General features: G+C 45.8%; 1 long non-coding RNA gene across 1 annotated transcript; it reads left to right on the forward strand.

Moving 5' to 3' along the window:
- The first annotated feature begins 332 nt into the window (after positions 1-332).
- On the forward strand, positions 333-21,289 carry LOC126529398 (uncharacterized). Its single transcript, XR_007599223.3, has 5 exons — positions 333-530; positions 9,034-9,203; positions 9,838-9,885; positions 15,803-15,838; positions 19,523-21,289. It is a non-coding gene; the product is annotated as an uncharacterized lncRNA (long non-coding RNA).
- The last annotated feature ends 437 nt before the right edge of the window (positions 21,290-21,726 follow it).

The following is a 21,726-nucleotide window of genomic DNA, read 5'->3' on the forward strand; positions in this document are numbered from 1 at the left end:
GTGACAGACAGGCGAGGTGGGGGTGGTTCAAAAGCGTTTTTGACCAATCGCGGAGGGCTCATTGCAGAACTGGAATAGAAAACTCTGGAATAGCTTTAAGTTATAGGGTCCTCGAATGTGTTAATATTAGGCATTCATTTTTGCGGGCAAAATTGAATGAACTTGAATTCGGGGGCCTTACTGGCTAAAATTAGGACTTCATTATGAGGCACACCGTGATGGAGGACTCCGGAGTAGTTTTGACCACCAGTGGATTGTTACTATACCCCTTATGTGCAAGACAAGGTCGTTTTTGCGTTCCGCCCCCATCAAAATGCCGCTGCCGTGGCCCGTGATTTCATCTGGCGACCTGGTGCTTAGCAGCGCAATACCATAGCCGCTAAGGCACCGCGGTGGTTGTTACCCAAATCAAACATTTGATTGTCGAACTTTTCAGTGCACTTTCCAAGGCCTAGGGACTCTGAATCTACGATCAGAGATTTACTTGCTAATTGAGTTCCTCAAGTATCTGCTGGCAAGGAATGACTTTGGTAAGTTTCATACAACGTACATTGCACACTCAAGGGCACTTTTATAGAATTCAGCAGGATTACTTATAGATAATTTCGTAAAACCGCTTTGCATACGTCTTCTTTTCAGGCCGTAGATTCGTTTGTTAAAACTACGCTGGTGACTTGTTGCATGCAGAAAAAATAAGCAACAAGTGTAAATAACTGATAAGTTGGACCATTGCAAGAAACGCGACTGCGCTAGCGATATAGCTCGGTAACCTTTTGCAGCGGATTAAAATTAAACTCACAGCAAACAAATAACCTGACTTGTGGAGAGATTGGCGGACAGAAAGGCGCAGGTCACATTTCGTCTATGGTGTTTCAATATATTAAGCATTCCAAAATCGGCTCTAGTCGTTCTTCATCAATTTAATATGCTGTATTAAACTTTGAGCACGTAAGATTATGCCTTCACTATAAAAGTGAACGTCCCGCACGCATCCAGTAGATGAATTTTATAAAATCTAGCTGAGGCAGTGGGGGAACCAAGACTTATACGCTCAAGATGATCGACATGAACTAGCTAGTAGAGCAACAATTACTCCTTTCTTGCGCACTAGAATGCACAGCGCTTGCTCAAACCTGCACTGTCACATTCATCGTTGTTCCGCCTGAAACATTCGAGCATATATCCGCAGTTATTGCCTGTGACGCTATAGTTTCTGCATTTTTCTTTATATTTTCTTTTTTCATTGGGTAGTAATGTTTCTTTCCATACAAATTTATCTTCGGATTTACTAGCCACCACCAGTAAATGCACTCTGTGCGATGTTTTTAATGTGCTTCCCCTTCTTCTCAAAGCACACTATGTCACTGTAGCGGATCATGATGATATTTTGAATGAATCAACACCTTAAAAATATTTTAACTGAAATACTTAAACCGCTGTAGCGGCAGCAGCATTGACATCGCATTCACGAGACGCTAATAAATAAAAAAGCAAACGCTCGCATCCTCACGAGTTTCGGATGCTGTGCGCGGCACGCGCTAGCACCAGCTGTCGTTGGGAATATTAAAACCTAGTCTGAGACATCAAGGACGTGTCTTGTCTGCTCTGTTCGGTAGCCTGCTGTAGCTGGCCGTTTGAATGCTCCGGCATTCCATACTGCGCCGTACCTCTTCCCAAGCCTTTAAAAAAAAAGCTTTCTTTGAGTATTCTGCCAACATTCTTAGCGTTTCTGCTGTTTTGCCAGGGTACACCGCTGAGTTGCTTGCAACAACACTAGATGGCGCTAGCATCCACGCATTTCGCTTTGTGCTGCCGCGGCAGCATTCCACAGTTTGTGCGTATGTCACGTGTTGCGCTGGGCTTTCATAGTGTAAACATTACAATCGTCCATAGCGTGAAGAGAACGCTTGGAGCTGGCGTCTCAACAGCGTGCTGGCCACGTATACAGAAGGAGTACTTAAACGCGCGCCACAAAAATGGCTCCAAAGCGTGCATTCAGCGTCGGCGACACCCAGGTCAGAAAGAAGCATCGCGCGGAGCAGGAGCGTCTTCGCTACGCAGCAAAACGTGCTGCAGACAGCTAATGTATGTTCACAATATCTACATATGATAATGAATAATTGGTTTACGTACAGCCCCACATTTCAGTTAAAGTTTAACACCTCTGCCACTATGTGATGTGCCACTTCAGTAAATGATAATGCTCAACCTTCTGAGAGATTTTGAACAACGACGCACAACAACGCCTCATGCAAACACGTCTCCCTGTGTGTTATGTGGACTACGCAGAAGAACAGCAGTGGTGCACGCAAGATGACGTTGCACGTTAACTCACTATTCTTGTATTGGACTAAACACTGGAGAAATTGTGCATTCGCCGCCACAGTCACCGCTCATTACCGTCAATCGAAGAAAACAGCATAGAAAGCTTCGCTTACATTCATTCCCACTGTGCATAGGATCTGCATGTTTTCTTCCACCAAGGTGCCCGATCAGGCATTGTGCACTTCGACTTCTTCAGCCCTCTTTCATTTTTGAAGGGGTACTTGTACCTACTCAGATGCATTGACCACCACACGCGATGGCCAGAGGCTACATCCGTCTTCGACATCTCGGCCCCCACAGTTGCAGCAACCTCGCTGTCCACTTAAAATGACTGGTTCGGCTGCGCATCAAGGATTGCTACGGAGCGCTTTAGGCAGTTTGATTCTGCCGTTTTCTAAGAGCTGCTTAAGCTTCCCGGAACTATGCGTCTCTGCATGACGGCTTACGATCCGCAGTCCAATGAACTGATTGCCTGTTTTTACCGCCACCTCAAGTCCTCGCTCATGGCACGTGAATCTACTGAGAAGGGGTGCAATAGCCCCCTCTCGTTTTGCTTGGCGTCAAAACCGACTCTAAGAGTAAACTGGGTTGCTGCTTTGCTGACTTAGTCTATGGCACCCAGCTACGACTTCCATGCAATTTCTTCGCAAATGACAGAAAAACTTCTATGCGATAAGCGGTCCATATTTATGCTAACCTACAAGCATTTCTTGAACAAGCTTCCCCCGTACCCACGCGTTCACAAAACAAAAGAGTTCCGTACCGTTCTCCAGCACGCAGCCATGCCACTCACGTCCTCGTGCACAAAAATGCTGTGCGGAAGCCGCTGAAATCACACACTCCAGCCTATATCCTGTTCTCGAGCGACACCGAGCTACGTTCGTCGTGAGCATGAACGGGCGACCTAACAAAACTGCGCTCGAACGTCTCAAGCCCACCTACATTGGGGAAAGTTTGCTGTCGACTTTACTAGTGTGAGGCGTCACTCGACTGCCTTCCTCCAGAACACCAACCCATGCTGTCCGCAAGACAACCCGTACCACGTGGAATCTGCATCGCTCGTCGAATTCTCCTCCTTTCTAGGAAAATCCGACCAAAGGAAACGCCCGCGGGGCGGGGAGGAAGGGGGCTCTATCCCGGCAGCAGCATTTCATAAACTAGCAGGCGCTCGCAGTCTCACGAACGTCAGGTGGCGCGAGCGCTCGGCGCGAGCCAGCACCGGCAAATGTTCAGCAGAATAAACCTAGTCTGGGACATCGCTGACGTGCTCTGTCTGCTCTCTTCGGAAGCCTTTAGATACTTACAGGTTTGCACTGTCACCCGTCATCAGACGTCAAAAAAAATCGTGTTCCAATTTCCTGAGCGGGTGGCAGTTTTACTTCTGCGTTACACTAGAATGTTTAAAAAAGGAGGATTACTCCGCCTTAGAAATATTTTACAAGTAAAGCGAAGTATTTTTTTATCCCCGGCGATTTGCCAAGTACTGGGGCCCTATAACGTAAAACTATTCCAAAATGTTTTTATTCTAATATCATGACGGCAAATTTGCGTAACCGCCGACGCAAGCATCGGGCGGTCACCCGCGGGGTTGTCTGAACAGAACAATCAAACGCTCTCCTCCTTCATAGGAGTTCACTTTTGTTTGCTTCAAAAACGAATAACATTGCCTACGCCGAGCCGCTTGTCTTATCTAATTGGCTGACAAGATGCGAAGAGCACACGCAAGGGGAAAGGGATTTCATGGGGCCGAGTCACTGCACTGAAAATCGATAACCGGACGAAGAGGGTGGTGCCGGCGTCTGCAATTGGTCCGCTTTATATTTTTAACACGCGGTCAGTGGTCGAAAATCGCGGCGGCATGCAACCGAAGCTTAAGAATGACGCTAAAATAGATCCTCAGCAAAGAAGAGTTGGCATAACGAGGTCGTAAACGTGCCAAAAGTGCTCGAAAACATTACGCGCCCACGTAAAATGATTTATTATATGCTAATAAACCCATGCTTACCGGTCGGTGAGAGTAGCCAGTGCCTGGGCGATCGGCGGCAGCCATCTTTTATTCCTTTCGGAACGAGACAGCCGGCGGCTATTCAGAACAGAACTCAGCTTTCTTCGGCATATTATTGCATCTTTAACGCGTACACGTCACTTTCACGCGTTGAGTTCTTGTGGTTTTGTGACGTCGCGTGACAGGCAGGTGAAGTGGGAGCAGCCCGAACGCCTTTGACCAAAAGCCGAAAGATAATGGCGAAAAGGCGCCGCATCAGAAATAACCATTTGGTTTTTATTCGGTCAAATCATGCATAATCAGTGTGCACACGTCATATCAGATGGGGAGCTATCGCGGTTTTCTTTACGTCCCGTGACAGGCAGGCGAAGTGTGGTTGGTCCAAAAAGTTTCTAACCGATCGCGTAGGTCTGATTGTAGAATCGGAATCGAAAAGTTTAGTTACTTTTGCGTTATAGCACCCCTGCCGCACTAGGCTGTGGAATTCGAGACGCAACTGAAAGCTACCCCATTTTATGCATATTGTTACGGTGACAAGGAAGGACAAGGAGCAACTCGGGGCCGTCAGGGTTAATATTCCGGTTGTAGAGGATGCCGTCATGCAGCACGAACATGCAGCACGTGCCCTCGATGCTGCTAGATTACACTCCGGTGATGATGGGCTGTAGAGATGCGTTGCGTTGTTGTTCAGCGAGCATGTGGGTCATATCTGAGAAAGCCACCACGCAGGTAGCCGGATCATGCGCAACAGGATCAGGGGGATCCACGGGGGGACGCGAGAGGCAGTCAGCGTCCTTGTGCAGACGTCCAGACTTATAATTGACAACAAATTAAAATTCCTGGAGCTGCAAAGCCCAGTGACGTAGCCGTCCTGTCGGGTCCCGGAGGGAAGACAGCCAGCAGAGGGCGTGGTGGTCTGTAACAACCGAATACGTGCGGCCGTACAAATATGGCCGGAACTTGGCGATAGTCCAAACTGAAGCCGAGCACTGCCGCTTGGTGATGAGTAATTTCTCTCAGCAGCTGACAGCAAGCGGCAGGCGTAAGCTCTCACGCACTCGGTACCATTCTGCTGCGGTGCAAGAACAGCGCCGATGCCGTGGCCGCTTGCATCAGTGTGGACTTCGGTTGGTACAGAAGGATCAAAGTGGGCAAAATTGGGAGGGGTGGTCAGAAACCCGATAAGAGCGGCGAACGCGTGAGCCTGCTCCGGGCCCCATGAGAATAGTGCGTCCTTCTTTAGAAGATGTGTCAACGGCCGAGCAACGTCGGCGATGTTTTTTGGCGAAAATAAGAACATAGGCCGACGAAGCAGCGCATGTCAGAAGCTGAACGTGGCACAGGGAAACTGCGTACGGCGCAAACTTTTCCAGGATTTGGTTGGACAACGGAAGCGTCAACGAGGTGTCCCAACACAGTTATCTGACGGCGTCCGAATTGACACTTCGTGGAGTTGAGTTGAAGGCTGGCTTTTCCGAAGACTGCAGGAATTGCAGCAAGTCGGCTAAGGTGGCTGCCGAACGTGGTAGAAAAAACAGTAATGTCGTGAAGGCAACAAAGACAGGTGGTTCATTTGTAGCCTTGGAGAAGACAGTCCATCATACGTTCAAATCTCGCAGGAGCATTGCATAGGCCAAATGGCATGACTTTGAAGTGATATAAGCCTTCCAGCGTGATGAATACCGTATTCTCGCGGTCCATTTCATCACCTGAAATCTTCCAGTAGCCGGATCCAAGATCGATGGATGAATTTAGCTCCGTGAAATCAGTCCAATGCGCCATCGATCCCTGCAGTGGGTAGACCTATTTTCGCGCAATCTTGTTTAAGTAGCGATAATCGACGCAAAAACACCATGTGTCATCTTTGTTTTTCACAAGGACGACAGGCGAAGCCCAAGGGCTGGCTGATGGCTCGATGACTCCTTTGCGGAGCATTTGGTCCACTTCTATTTGGATGACTTGACGTTCAGTATGCGATACCCAATAGGGACGCCGACGAATAGGATTCGTGTCTCCAGTGTTTACACGGTGGTAAACGACAGATGCTTGGCCTAAAGGCCTGTCGCTGAAATCAAAGATGTCACTGTACGATCCAAGCAGGTGTCCTATGTCCGTGGCCTGCACAGAGGTGAGGGCAGGTACAATAATTTTCAGGAAATCAACCGTTAAGGAACCAGAGCTGTGAACTGCAACCGGCGCTAATAAGCCACTCTAGGCATTCCGACTCTCAATGTCAAATTCGTAATCACTAGAAACGCTGGCCGAGAACATGCCGGCTGGAATCCCTTGGGGACACAGGCTGAAATTCAGAAGCGGTAGAACGACGTCGTTGTTAGTAACCGGGACCAACGTATGTGGAACAGCAATGTTCCAGTTCAAAAGCACGTCGATGATGGGGCGAAGCAAATATTCACCGTCAGGAACCTGTGGCTTGGCGGTCAAACTACCTCGGGTGACAAACGTACATCATGAAGCGAGCACAAGTGCGGTGGGATGCTGCTCGGAGCATCGGTGAGTTGAGGCAGTTCGAACTGAAGAACACCGGTCGCGCAGTCGATGAGAGTAGCATGAGTGGATAAAAAGTCCAATTCAAGAATAACCTCCGGAGGGCTGTTGTCGATCACAGCAAAGAGAACAGAAGTAGGGCGGCCGGCTATAATTAAGCGTGCAGTACACAATCCAAAAACAACCAGCATGCCACCTACGGCTACACGAAGCACTCGGGCAGCTGCTGGGGTGAGGACCTTTGTTAAACGTTTACCTAGGCTCGCATTCATCACAGATACGTGGGCTTCATTGTCGATGAGTGCTTGGACAGGTACGCCGTCTATTTTAACGTCGATTACATTTCTCCTTGTGGGCACAGACAGAGGGTTTGCGGTGGTAGTAGGCAATGCAGCACCGCGTCCGAGGGCTGCATTCCTTAGTTTTCAGGAAGGGTGTGACCAAAAGTCACAGGGGACGAAAGGCGACGTGTTTGCGGTGAACGAGACTGGTGTCCGCGCGGCGATGGTGAGCGGCTGTACCACGTGTTGCTAGCAGAGTTGTCGGGGCTGTTAGACTCGGCGGTGGGCGAAACACTGCGGGTATTTCCATCAAAACGGCTCAGGTTGGTCGGCGTGCGAGGGGTTCAGGGCTACGAATTTCGACAATATCGGGCGACGTGACCAATGCGGGGACAGGTGAAACACATCGGCTGGTCGTCCGAGGTTCTCCACTCAGTCGGGTTGCGATAACGCGGAGAGAATCCTCGGGGCGGCGTGAAAATAGTAAAAGGGCGTTTGTTAGCTCTGGGATGGGCGACAGCACACAGAGAATGTAAATCAATGTTTTCAATTGCCTGTCGGATGATGGCTTGTACCAAAGGAACTGAATATGTGTTAGCATCAGGGCTACGAGAAAAGAAAGCAGCGGGCGCCATAGAATCCAGTTCACGTATAACGATTCGCACCACGACCGCTGATGGCGATGCATGCAGGTGTGCGGGTTGATTTTCCCACGTGGACGTTGCCGCAGTATTGGGAAGTCTGGCGAATGGTTGAAAGAAACGTCAGCTTTTGGCCTGCTCGAATTGTCGTCACTTTTTAGTGATTGCATCAACTCTAGAGTAGCTTTTGCACATGAGCAGAATAAACGCATTATCAGCAATGCCATTAAGCACGTTCCTGACCTCCTCAGCTTCTGTCATGTAGTGATCGGCCTTACGACAAAGTGCAAGCACGTCCTGGATGTACGAGACATAGGAATACGTGGGGGAGTGGGCATGGGAAGCCAGTTCCTGCATTGCGGAAATTTTACGGCCGCCTGGTTTGCCAAACAACTCTGTCAATTTCTATTTGCATTGGTCCCAGGTGGTTAGCTGCTCTTCATAGTTTTCGTGCCACTCCTTTGCCGTGCGCCTTAGGTAGAACAACACATTAGCTAGCATAAGCGTAGGGTCCCATCCATTGATTCCACTCACGCGTTCGTTCATTGCCACCCACTCTTCAACGTCGGCGCCATCCTTCCCGCAGAAAGTTCCAGGATTCTCGGGTTGCACAACGACAACCGAAGGTGACAGCGACGTAGTATGCGACGGTGACGTAGGAGGCGGCAACGACGTTGATCCCTAGTGCTGACCGTCTTTCATGGTGCGGACGTTTGCGCGACGTCCACGGCGAAGCTCAGTTTCCTACCGTGGTACCTCGCACCTCCACCAATATGTTACGGGGATTTTGGTAGTGTATAAGATTATATTTACAAAATATGTGCAAGATGAGTCCGAGTAGGTAATATAGCTGACCACCAACAACCCGCAGCAGCCAGCGCCTCGCGATCTTCTTCTTCCTCTCTTCGTTCACCCTTCCGTACCAATATTAAAAAAAAAAAGACACGTATTGGATACTACAGCCCCGGCTATATAATGCGCTTCAGAACAATTGCGCCTATACTCTCTAGGTCAGAAACATTCCCTAGCTTCCTCCCCTTCCATACCAAAATTTGTTTCTCTTTTTTTTTCGTTTAATCAATGTCATATTTACGAGGCTACACAAGTGTCACATAATTCAACTGAACAATGTTAGGAACCCAAACTAATTGGTATTGCTTCTTTTATGCCACCCACTCTATCTTGCATCATACACCGTTCCGGTTTTGTCTGTCTGGGCTACAGTGTGCCAACAACGTGACAAGAGTAACTAACATACTTTCCTGCATTCCAACAGATGTTTTGCTGCCATTGCTGACGGGTGTCTGCGAAGGCATCACTAGCACCCTTGGCCTTCTTACTGGTGGAATCGTTAGCCTCTCCTGCGATGAGCTCCAATTCGATATAGATGTTGTGTGCAGTGAACCCATCGCCATCAGCTTCCCAACCACCACGTCTTTCCAAAAGGTGAGAATTTTCCTTCCTCACGCAGTGCCGTGAGAAGCGGTACGATCAATTCAGCTAAATATCTCCTTTCTACAGTAGTATAAATTGCTGTTCTTCATTGGACAGAGATCCGCCTTGCAAAGGTTACGACAGAGGTAGCGCTTTGCAAAGCACAATCCCGCGAAGCCTATTGTCGAAGTTCTCCGATTTACAATAAGAACATATTGGTTACGTATAATAGGAGTGTGGATGCTACCACGAGGCATACTAGGCCGCAGGTTGCTGATCGAAATCGCGCTTGCGTTTGGTTGCGAACAACATTAAGCTGGAAAGAAAAAAAAAATGTTGCATGAACACCATTATTAGAGACGAAGGGTTACATTTAGGTTACCGTCAGTAACCTCGAGTTTATTGAAAACTGTCCGCTACAGTAGGATAACAAGAATAAGATGTAAGGTTGTTTACCGTATGCTACGCATCTTGAGAATCGCGCCGCCATCGATACCCTTTCCTCTTTAGGCGAACCTGAAATTATCTTTTTTTTTCTTATCCGAGCAGCACTAGTTTCCAAAGATACTAATCTCCAGAGACCGTTCCAAAGATAAACGGCATCGCGAGCTTAATAATAGTGTTTGGCGTTGTCTTTTTCTCACAGTGCTTGAATTCGACTGGTCTCACTTGCGTCAACGACACACCGGTAGACGTGAGTACCATTTACTTTCATGTTTTCTTGAGCACAGAAATAGCATCTTCTCTCTCCGTGGCTCGAAACAGTGTGGCACTGCCTATATGACCTAGGCATGGATGTGTAGGCGTGTGTTCAAGTCACCACCTCAATGCTTCGTAGCCTGTCTCATGTTCTAAGAGAGGTTAAAGAAGCTCAACTGTCAGATCACTCCAAACCTTTGTCGATGTCTAGTTTTGTTGTAAAATGTAACAATATTACTGACTCAAACGTAAAACGTGAAGTGTAGCACCCTGGAGCTCAAACGAATACCTTAAAATTAAAAGCTTATGTAACCAATGTTGATGAGCCGCCGTGGAAGAGCGAACCTCGCTGCGACCAGAATATATAAGGAATTTTCTGCCTAAACGACTCCGACTTTAAATTGTGCTTGTGGAGTAGCAGAATTACGAATCTAAATCCAATTTACTACTTGTAGAATTTTTAGAAATAAAGCCGTAATAGCAAGGTTAAGTAGGTTGATGAATAAAAACGCAGCTACCGAACTTTCTGACTCTTTCGCTACCATCTTCACAGTCGCCCACTATTTCTTACCGCGTGCTTCTACATACTTTGTGTCACCAACTCATAGCAGTGCCGCCCAATCTACGTCTCTCGTGAACCAACCAATAAAGAAAAACACACAAGCTCCCCATTGTACGCCTGTCATTTCCCTCCACGTGACGGCATTTGAATAGGAGTTTCAACGGAGCTATTGCGGCTTACAATGCGCCAGACTTTCTCCATTCTGTGAACATGCAGCCGCATCTCATCACATTGACGTTGTTCTCTCGTTCGTCAACAAGAAGCGAGCATTTGAAACTAACGCGCACCATGCACGCTGCAGTTAAGCTATGCAGGAAAAAAGTGGAGCCTGCGGTTTATCTTCACGCACAGTTGGCGACGCCTGCAGTATACGGTGCGCTTTCCCGTGGCTGGCGCGGGAATAGGTGTCCCATATCACAACGGAACCCCGGAGCCGCTAAAACAGAGTGCATTCAGTGCTAGCTTGGCTGAACGGCAACAGGGTGGTGTGCAGTACTGATGAACTGGAGGGTGCCTGTAGAATTATACTCTTGGACAACTTTCTGTGGCTATGAAGGGAAAGCTATGGCGGCGGAGATTCTGTACATGGGTTACCGCACCAAGTAGTCCGCCAGCGTTTGGCAGAGCTATTGGCTGCTCGGTACGGGCGCTGAATCGAAACAGCTTGCCCGTGGGATGGTTTCGCGTTTGCCCAGACGCGTAAGAGAAAAGCTGCAAAATACGTTAACTTGTACATTCAGTGGCGTGTTTTGCCTTATTTAACTGTTGCTAATAAGGTGTTTTTGTTTTCTATTACCAAACTTGGGCAAGACAAAACGATAATGATAATGCGCATGTTCTTTCTTTTAATTATGATTTTTTTCTGCATAGTGACTTCGCCTTAGCCCTAAGCATTGAGTTACGTGGCGACAGTAAACTAAGTTCACTGAACACATCTTGTTCTTACTGTTTTTAAGAATTTAGCAATGTGTTCTTACAGGTTTGCGGTAAATTATATTTGGTTGATCATTTCTGACCATATCTGTGTTAACTGCGGTGTTACAGCACAAGCCTCTTGCGTATAAAAAGGCCAATTTCGGTGCAAATAGAACCAGTTGTTCGTCAGAACTTGCGATGTGGTTTGTGTTTCTTTGCGTCCATCCCAGTCGCGTTAGCGCCTTCTTATTAGCCGTGAACCAACTCGCCGAAATCAAAGCTTTACTGCACAAAAAGTTGTCCGTGAGTATAGCGCCTTCGCCAAACGAAAAAAGGCTCACTTTCCACGCACAGCGGAGGGAGGGGGTGCATTGCTGCGGCAACAGGTCATGGTAATGCTCATACGGGCCACGTTCAATGCGCCGAATTATGCAGCGGTCATATTCTTGCCGAGCCTGGCATCACCGGCGTTACGTAGCTGACTTCGTTGCCCACTGCCTGCCACTCTGGAAACGCCAGTCTATATCGGCGACTTCACTTATGCCTTCACTGTAACCAAGTTGCGCGCAACACCCGGCAGAGTCATGACGGAGTAAAAGCTCGGCGAAAAGCGCAGTAGTGTTTCTTATTTTTATTGCGATAGCTCTTATATGGGCACTCAAGTAACGTTTTATTGTTTCCGTCGCCGTCGCCGTGATGTTCTGTATAAAGCACAAGTGCGATAACGCCGTCGCCACGCGCAGTATGCTGTAGGTATGAGCGAAAGGCCACTAGGAAAGTCGGTAATAGCAGCTCAATCTGGCGTGAGCGATGGAGGAAAGCGAAGCACAGCCTTCCGTCGCGCAAAAGACCGTAGGGGATGGGAAGGAGTGGGTGCGGCATTGTGTTCCGGCTGCAACTTCTTATTTCGTTACTGGGCACAAAGTGAAGTGACGATTGCGGCTCAGTCTTGCATGCGAAAGGGAGTACAATAGGATAGCAGCCCGGGAAGGACGGGGGCACCTTCTACTTCTGTAGCAACTGCATGTCTTATGGGGCCCCGCAATGTGTATTTTTAAAGCGATCAGCAGACGACTCATGGCTTTGTGCGTGCTGTCTCCTCACCGCTCAGTTTGGGTTGAAACGACATACAGCAGAAAGGCCACTTCGTTCGCTGCTGCTGCCGCGTTTCCTCATGCCAGCGTTTTGACAGCGAGTGTCCGCGGTCATCTCTTGCGATGTGTTGATATTTGCCTGTGCGCGCTGACGCCATGCTTGTCAGTTCAGTCGGTAAGCGAACATTTCCAACTGTATATGGCTGATAAAATTAGTTCTCTTACTTAGTATAGCTGTCTACTAAAGTGCTATCGCAAACGATGCTCTACCTTTCGGACAAAACTGCAACTTTTTTTCTTTTTACTACCGTGTGTCAGTTAGCACTGATGTGTTCATCAAGCCTGGGCGTCACGACATTCTGCACACGTTGAGCACATTTATTTACGATGTCTTCAAGGCACGGACATAGTCCGGTGTTTCCAGCGTGCTAGGTACTGGTTGGGGAAGTAGGATACGTTACGCCGCCGACGCCAGGATAGCCCTAAATTTGTCCCGCATGAAGTGTAGTCCGTTGAACGTGGCCCGCCGCAGCACTGCGATCGCGTGGGGCAAGCGAATTTTTATTGAGATACAAATTATATGAACACCCCAGGCGAATTATTGCCGTCGTCGTCGTCTACTCTGCGCGATATCTAACACTTGTTAAGAATGCCTTAATCTTTTTACAAATGTTCGAGTGCATTCAATGATCTTCGCTGGGTTATTTTCGATGGTCATGGGCTCTGCGATTTTTCCAGTGAGAAGATTCGGTGAGGATCAATGCAGTGTAACCCTTGTTCTAGCCACCGTCTTTGCGTCGTCTGTCTGGAGCATTCAAAGAGGAGATGGCGAACGTCCTCGTCGTCATTGACGTTCCTGACTAAAATATTACTGGGAACTAGCCGAGCAGGCAATTAAATATTAAAAGTGCACTACAATATCAGTGCTGAAAGTGGTCTTACGCAATTTTACTGACACTGCTACTTTAAGGGCAGCGTAGTAGCACAACTGTGACTTAATTACCGGCCTTACAGGGGGCACCCGTGTATCTCGCGTCCCCGTATGGTTATAACACCGTCCGAGAAGTCCAAGCCGTTAGTGCTTCATCGTTCGGGCGAAGGTGCCAATGTTTTGTTCGTCGAAGGCACAAACTCAAAACGCTCGGTTCACTGAAACCGAACTGTAGGCCAGTATGCGGTTTCGTAAAGCCCACAATGCTTTTGCGCCATCCTGCCACGCCAGCGTGCGATGCAGTCTACATGGTCCAATGGCTCTGGCGTGAGATAGTAGATCTTCTATCGACAAAATAGGTGAACGCCACCGGTCACGCTGACTCTATCGGATGGTACAATACAATGCATCCGATTCTCCGCGGCATAGCATGACTACGGCTAGCGTGGCACGCATCCCGCGTGTGACGCGTTCTATCTCCGCAACTTTAATATCAGACGTATTCTATGGTCCCGTTGAGGTCATCCCGAAAGAAATCAGCATTTAAAATGAAAAGGTTTTGATGAGAAGGCGACGGTTCACAAACCATACATTTAAAAGGAATGTTGGGATTTTACGTGCCAAAACCGCGATATGGTTATGAGGCAGGCCCCAGTGGGGGACTCCGGAATTACTTCGATAACCTCGGCTTTAATGTGCACCGATGCACCGTGGCCTTCTTGCAATTCGCCCCAATCCAAGTGCGGATGCCGCGGCCGGGATTCAATCTGACGCTCCAGGGCATATCAGCGCTACAACCCCAGTCACGTCACCATGGTGCGTCCAACACTTACAAATACTGATCGTGACTGAAACACTTTAAGAAGCTGATATGTGACTCATGCGCCCTCCGCACTTGCCTCCTTTAACGAACACGTTCATACCAAGAGCGAAATTCATATTCGGAGTGCCACTACGCAATTGTGTTGTGCACCTGCCCTGGTCCTTCTTACTATACATTTATGCGCAATTACAGATTAAATAAAGACAGACCTTTTCTGAGGGTGGTTATGATCACTGTTTTATATTATGCCATTGTGTTGTCCCTTTGAACTGACCCACTCATTGTTCTTCGTCGTCATGGTTAGTTAAACGCCTAAAATACCAGATATGTGGCGAGAAACTTCTTTCACCATCAGCATAGAATCTAAAACATTTGAAATAGCAACCTCGAAAATGAAGTGATTTGACCTTGATAGACTAGGAAATTGTATTGTCGTTTACTATATGTACTTTTTATGCGTCGGGTAATTCATAAGTGAATATTACCACGCGTTCCGTATAAACGTGGCTGACCTTTTCAAAAAACCTTATACTAGATCATACGACACATTCAAATGAGTTTACATTCATTCCCTGAGTATTAGACCTTGCATCTGTCTAACTTCTAAATTTCAAGCACAGTCCATGCGATTTGCAGGCATAACCAAGATACATGCACAATACATACACAACACTATTTGTCTTTATTTGATTTTTAATATTATAAATAGCAAGAGAAATAGCGTCATATCCCTTTGTTGAATAGCTGCTTTTCGATCAAACAACGTTGTTCATGATTCTTGCCATTTCACTCAACATGAACCTAAATAAAGCTATACTTGAGAATAAATTATAAATTGCACCGGAGATTGCGACGCTTCCTAATACGAACTTTGAGTGCAGCTGTTAAGGTGTTTAGAATTCGCGATATATTATGGCAAAAAAAATTGTTTCTGAAGGGCAATGTTCCTCCGGCTACGGCACTGAGCCTTCGATCGGGCAGCTAGTTGAACAGCAGCGGCAAACGAACTATTCCCACGGGTTGCGTCACTCATCGTTCAGAAAGTAAGCGTGAACACGTGAATGCGTGGCTCGCGCGGAGCGCGTTCTCTGGCGGCGGCGGCACCATAGGCGAAGTAGCGCATGCGCACTGGGTCCGAAGCGCACGCCAGGACTTCGGTTCGCCGCTAGCCGCACGTCTGGTCACGCCGGCACTCTGCTTCTCACCTCACATTTTTCACCATACCCTCCTCTGCTTTCCGCCTCCTGGTTTCGCTGCACCTTTCTCTCCTATTTACACTTAGCGCATTTCGTGCTCCCGTCCGTTGCGTCCACGTTCTGTTTCATCTTTCACTGTGCTCGTTCGCTCGCTCACGCTGAGGTCGACGCTCGCCGAATGAACGTGCTCCTAAAAGCTGCGCTTTAAAAGGACACCCGCATTTGAGAAACCACCAGTGCGTCTTTGGAAGCAAGCCTAACATAGTTAAGCGTCGCGATAATTGTTCTGTTCTCAGTCATGGTAATGCAAATCATGCGAATGCTTGCATCTCTCAAATCATGAAGTGATTGAGGCAGTGACATCTCTACTATTCTTTTTTTTTCCTTTTAGGAGCCGGCAATACTTGGATTCTTGAGAGTATTGGCGGTGAGTAGGATTACCACGTCGATTTTCTTTCTGCTTTTGGTTCAGACAGATTGGGTCACAATTACGAGAGAAGTGACTTCGCGTATCTCTCGGTAGGTTTCGCAATGTTCACATCACCAGTAAATTCTAGGACAAATGTGGCGAGCCCAAGATCCCAGAACCCTAAATATGTGTACATATTTCGTGCTAAATTTTCTTCCATAACGCTGTCTAACCCAGCAGTTACTGCATTCACAGTGGTTGCAAAGGCTACCGGCAACGCATACAGTGCGACAGACTACAGGAAGGTACAAAAAATTGCAATAACTTCGTAATTCATGTTCGAATGCATAAGTAATTGAACGAGAACGCCTAATACTTGCAAAAGCAATTCGAAATGAGAGCTTGTAATTCATCATTGATCTGAATACGTAAAACAGCGTTGAAGTTATTTCAGTCAACGCTATCTTTGATATGCATTGGGTCAACTTAAAACTGTAGCACGAATATTGATTGTGATTCCTCTATTCACACTTCAAGAAAGAGCGTTCAATAGTTGTATCACCGCGGACGTTCCATTACATCCTGCATAAAAGAATATATGACCACTTGCGCAGTCATAAATATATGGTTATGTTCGCGATCTAATGCAAATTGTCCCAGAAGTTCTATCTAGTTTGTAACGACTGTTTGCTGAAGCCTCTGGTTTGTAATTAGCGCAACCACACTATAACAACAGTGAGAAACACTGTAGTGATGTGAAACTAAACGGTGGAAACCTAAGTTATTAATTGCCGTGTGCGTATTAGGTGACGCCAGAATGGCATCACGTATAAAAGAGAGACGTTTCACGAAGGCTATTATCTACGAATCGCCAGTGCAGTTTTGTTCACGTTCACCTGTAGCGGAGATCTGTGAGTAAAGCATCACATCCGAGAATTTGTCTCCAAGAGAAACGCAAACGTGCGAGAACAAACTACAAACTGCTTAGAATGATTCTACATTTGACATGGAACGCTAATAATTTCATACTAAATTTTACAGCATATATGTCAATTTAGAAAAACGTGTGCCAAATACTCCATGTAAATGCCAATGAAATGTACGTATGCATATTTGTAGCGAAATAAGCGTTATCTCCGAGAATAACATACAGTCGTAAGTTCTTTTAGACGCAGTTTTATCGTAAGAGCACAAGTTGTATGCTATGATGATGAAAGTTAAAATGATCTCAAGGCAGATTCCTGCAATTGGTTACAACCAGTGTATCCGCAAGGTACACATATTTTAGGTAATGATTATTTGTAAAGAGCATATTCCGTTAGGTAATGAGGAGATTCTAGTTGTCTTTATAATGTGTTCAGTAAAAGAAGAATCACCATATAGTTACCATTTTGAAAATTGATGTGCATCTGACATCTCGCGATGGTTAGCAGATGCTAGAAAATATCGACTTTGTTAAGCGTGAGGTTATTGTCATAAGGGTCAGGGCGATTAATTATTACTACAGAATGTCAATTACAACATCAAAAGAACCAACAGCGTCTTATTAAGGTGAAAGCCTTAGGCGGCTCATGGGACAAAAACTCCGATGTACTGCGTTACGTGGTACGGCGTTATGTCACCCAATTCATAAGGAGTCGACCACTCGACCTTTGGTGGGAGTCGAATCCACGACATTTGGTGTTAATTAAGGCGAATTCGGCCTTCAATTTGTTCATAAAGAAGCGGCAAGCCGATGTGATGAAGAAGTATCTGCGCAATCAGTGGTCTTAAGGCAAAGTTAATTACGCACAGTTAATTATGGATTAGTTCATTATGACACTCAAACCCACGACTTTTGGTGGGAGTCGAACGAACTTGGAGATATGGACTAAGTAGCCATATCTCCAACTTGGATTCCAATGTCCATCGCGAACGTCGAGAGTCGAACCCACGACCTTTGGTCGGAGTCAAGCCCAATTGGAGATTTGGGCGAAACGTCCATATCTCAAAGTTCGATCTCAGTTCACATTGTAAAGGTCGAGAATCGAAACAAGAACATGCGGTAGAACCCTTGACCTCTAGTGGCAGTGGAACCCACTACATTTCGTGTTAATACAAAGTGAATTAAGGCAAGGGTAATTAAGATAGAGTTAATATATAACATTGTAACCACGAGCTTTGGTGGAAGTCGAACGCACTTGGAAAAATAAGTAAATCAGCGATATCTCAAAGCTGGATTCAGTTGATATCATGAAGATCGAGAGTCGCACCGATGACTTTTGGTGGGAGTCGAACCCACGACCCTTTGTGTTAATTAAGGCGAACTTTAACAAAGCACTCGAGCCCATGATAAAACATGGAGATATGGACAAACCGTCCGTATCTCCAGGTTAGATTCCAGTTGGCATCGTGAAGGACGAGAGCCGAACATTCGGTGGTTATTAAGGTGAAGGTAAAGCACAGGTAATTAATGTAGAGGTAACTGAGGCACTCAAACCAGCGACTTTTGGTGGTAGTGGTACCCACCATCATTAGTGTTAAATATGGCAGTGTTAATTAAGGTACAGAGATTAAGGTAAAGTTAAAGCCCATGAACCCACGACCTTTGGTGGGAGAAATCACTAGGAAGCAACAATGCCTTAGAATGCAATTGTCAGAGAATGTTATCAATGTCTCATGAGCGGGCGGACTTTCGCATTCATACTGTTTAGCGAATGCTAAAGTGACTATCAACTTTTTATCTTCTGCTAGCTCTAGCGAGAATGTACTTGAGAACATGTTGAAAACCCACTTGAAAGAAGTGTGGTGAAAATAATGAACCAAATAGAAAACTTTAGTGAAGCAAACAAAGCATTTGTGAATGAATTGACCCTGAGCGCTGTGGTAAGAAAACAATAGCCTGGTATGTTACTGTATGCCGAGAATGACTAGAGAAATAATTAGCTGACTGCAAAGAAATTTATTTTTGTATTAAAGCAATGGACCTGAGTGCTTTCTTACAAACGCTAACGCGTAGCTTGTTTTTATTTCTGCGGCAATAGCTCTGTTCGAAATAGCAGTTTAGAGTTCATGAAAGATTAAGGTGATTAACCAAGAGAGCGTCACAAGTATTCCGCTCAACACTATTTATGATAAACATTGGTGCAATTAATTTCGATTGAGCTTCTTAGGAAAATATGACTCACAACTTCGCTTTTCATATTAATTTGATGGCACATATTTAAGGCACATAGGCTGTCTTTATGGACCCTCTATTCTGGCAAGAGGTTGATCTAAGTAGTTGCAGCATGGTTGGCGTTAAAAGAAATGCTTTTCTTTTCAGCAGCACTAGTAAAATTAGCGTCAACTTCACTTCAAACGCAATAATTTTCGCACAACAAAAGAGGTGAACCAATCCGCTTAATGCTACTGGCTCCAGTTTGTTGTCACTCTCTGAAGACGCGTTTTCGGCTCTAGAGAAAGGTTAACGGTCTCTGAGCACATAATCACACGGACACATGAAGCGATTTTGCGTGATAGATGCTAGGTCAGATGGCGAGTATCCATCGCACTCGTTCTAAATGTCGTCAGTGCTTTACACAAGTTTTCAAGTTTTCATGTTGAACAAATTTCAGTGCGCTTTTCAGCTCTGTGTAGATTTCTGCTTTTCTCGCTGGCCTTATTGTGTGTACGTGGTTTCAATTTTTGGCTCATCTAATTGTACCCGCATGTTCCTTTCAGTGCCTGGTGAGGTACGTTCTCGACACCGCACCGAGCGAAATCGTAAAGCAGCTGGGCTGTGATTTGGTCGGTGTTGTTCACTCGATCAGTGGCAGCTGCAGTGCGACGGTTGTTTCACCGTTGATCTGCGCCTTGGAAAGAATACTAAACACCGAGTGCTCTGTTGTCCAGTGCTAGAACAAAGGCTCCACCCTTTACATGCACATATAAATTTGAAACTCGGCATATCTATTGTTTATATAACCAAAGAAAACTTGATGGCATAAATTGAAGATTGTTGAAACATTTTGTTATTCTGCTTTTGCCTGCATACATTCTAGGAAAGCGAACCTCAGCCCTTGCTCGCTAAACCTTTAAATCTAAATACATTATTTTCTCTCGAACGAGGTGTCATTGAAGATCGGTGACATATTAGGTAAATATGCCTCTGCGTTAATTTGTTCGAGCCAAGCGAAGCGCTGTAACCCGAGGCAAGTCTTTTAAATCAATGCAAAATATCCTCTCTCCAGCGATTTATGCAGAAAGCCTACATTTAATGTACAGTAAAAACTTGTTCGCAACGTAATTTCGCTCTTTAGCCACTAAACTAGCGATATAAATCTTGAGTTCACACGTTCCCAGATGCCATGAAATATTGATGCCTAGAATTCCTGTCGCGAATTTGCGTATATGTCATAAACGTTCTTCCCTTTTAAAGAGCACAAATGCATGTTTTCGATTTGAAAATAAGAGCCGTAAATACTGACTCACGAGAGCTCGCATGCGAAATTAATTAAACTATCAATGCCAAAGCATCTTCGTTAGCTGCTTTCCTTGTACCTAAAGTAGCTAATTTCTAACTCAAAGAAAATATTTTCGATTATTTTGTACTATATTATTAGTAAACGTTGAAATCTGGCAAAGAAGTACTCATTTTAAGGTCTATTAACTAGCGCATGCATTTCCCTTCCTCTTACCTGTTCATACGGAAAGAACTTAGGTTCAATAAAGTGGCACTAAAGCAAAGTCATGCTTTTTTTTACGTTTTTTGCGCTCCTGTTTGTCCTGTGCCATGCAATTTCCTTTCTGAAAATTTTGGCTGGTTCACCGAAATGATATTTTTTGAATACGGAGAAGCAATGCAAAGCTGATTACCTCATGACTTAACGTGGCGCCTTGCGCAAGGGAGATGGGAACAAAAAATAGGCGGCCTAAATCATGATGGCAGATGCCATTACTGTAACATATTTCTGTTAAAATAAGCAAAAGAACGTTTTAAATTTTTTCTTTTTATTTTTATATATTGGTTTATTATAGCAACTGTGATTCGAAAGCATAGTTCTTTTTTCATTTCTAAGAGTCAGTTTTTTACAGTACAAAAAACATGAAATTTTAGGAACTTGATGCATTATGGAAACGCATGTAGTAAATTCTTTGACTTTTAGTAATGTTTTAGCAAACGTTTAGTCAATTTTCAGCAATAAATATAGTTTGTGGAAATCGAGGTGCAGTGTCGCGTTTCCTGCTCGATGCTCGTGCATGTCACGGTCATTGGCCAATCTCCTGCAACCGCCGACCCCGTGCCCACATGACATACATGGCCTGCGCGCAGACTACTTTCTTGTGCAAAGCATGTTATTTGTCTCGGCGTCTAATCACATGTGCGAGCACGCTTCACGTGGACGAGCCCTGACTGGTTTTCTTGTGTCTGCTGCCGGGCGCCCTCTTCACCAAGCTCTCAGCAACCCACAAGCTTCCACACCACGGCCAGATGTGGGCCCCACACGCTCTCAACTTTCAGCAATTGTCACAGAGGGCGAAAAATATTCGACGCCGTGCGATCAGCATGCAGTCATGAAAAAGTGGGCGGACGTATTTACGACGTGATATTTACGGAGAGTGTGATACTATCAAAGGGAAAATACGTCCTAACTCCTTCACCTGCTTGTGCAAGCGTTACGCGGCTGTTAGCTTCATGTGCATCATTTGCAGCAATGAAAATTAGCAGCCTGCTTGTCTGTGACTTTTTCATTTAAGAGTCACACTTTAGAAAAGGCACGTGAGTGTTACGTGAATGCAATTAACCTAATATTGTTTGCCGCAGTGCTCTTGAGCGACTCAGAGCATATTAATATTAGTTAAGGCACTGAACTAACGATAAATATATAACCAGCTTTTAAAGCACTGAATTAAACACAAAACCTTCAATAGGTATACCCGTATGA

Source organism: Dermacentor andersoni, chromosome 8 (assembly GCF_023375885.2).
Source record: "Dermacentor andersoni chromosome 8, qqDerAnde1_hic_scaffold, whole genome shotgun sequence".
In the NCBI taxonomy this organism is placed as follows: Eukaryota; Metazoa; Arthropoda; class Arachnida; order Ixodida; family Ixodidae; genus Dermacentor; species Dermacentor andersoni.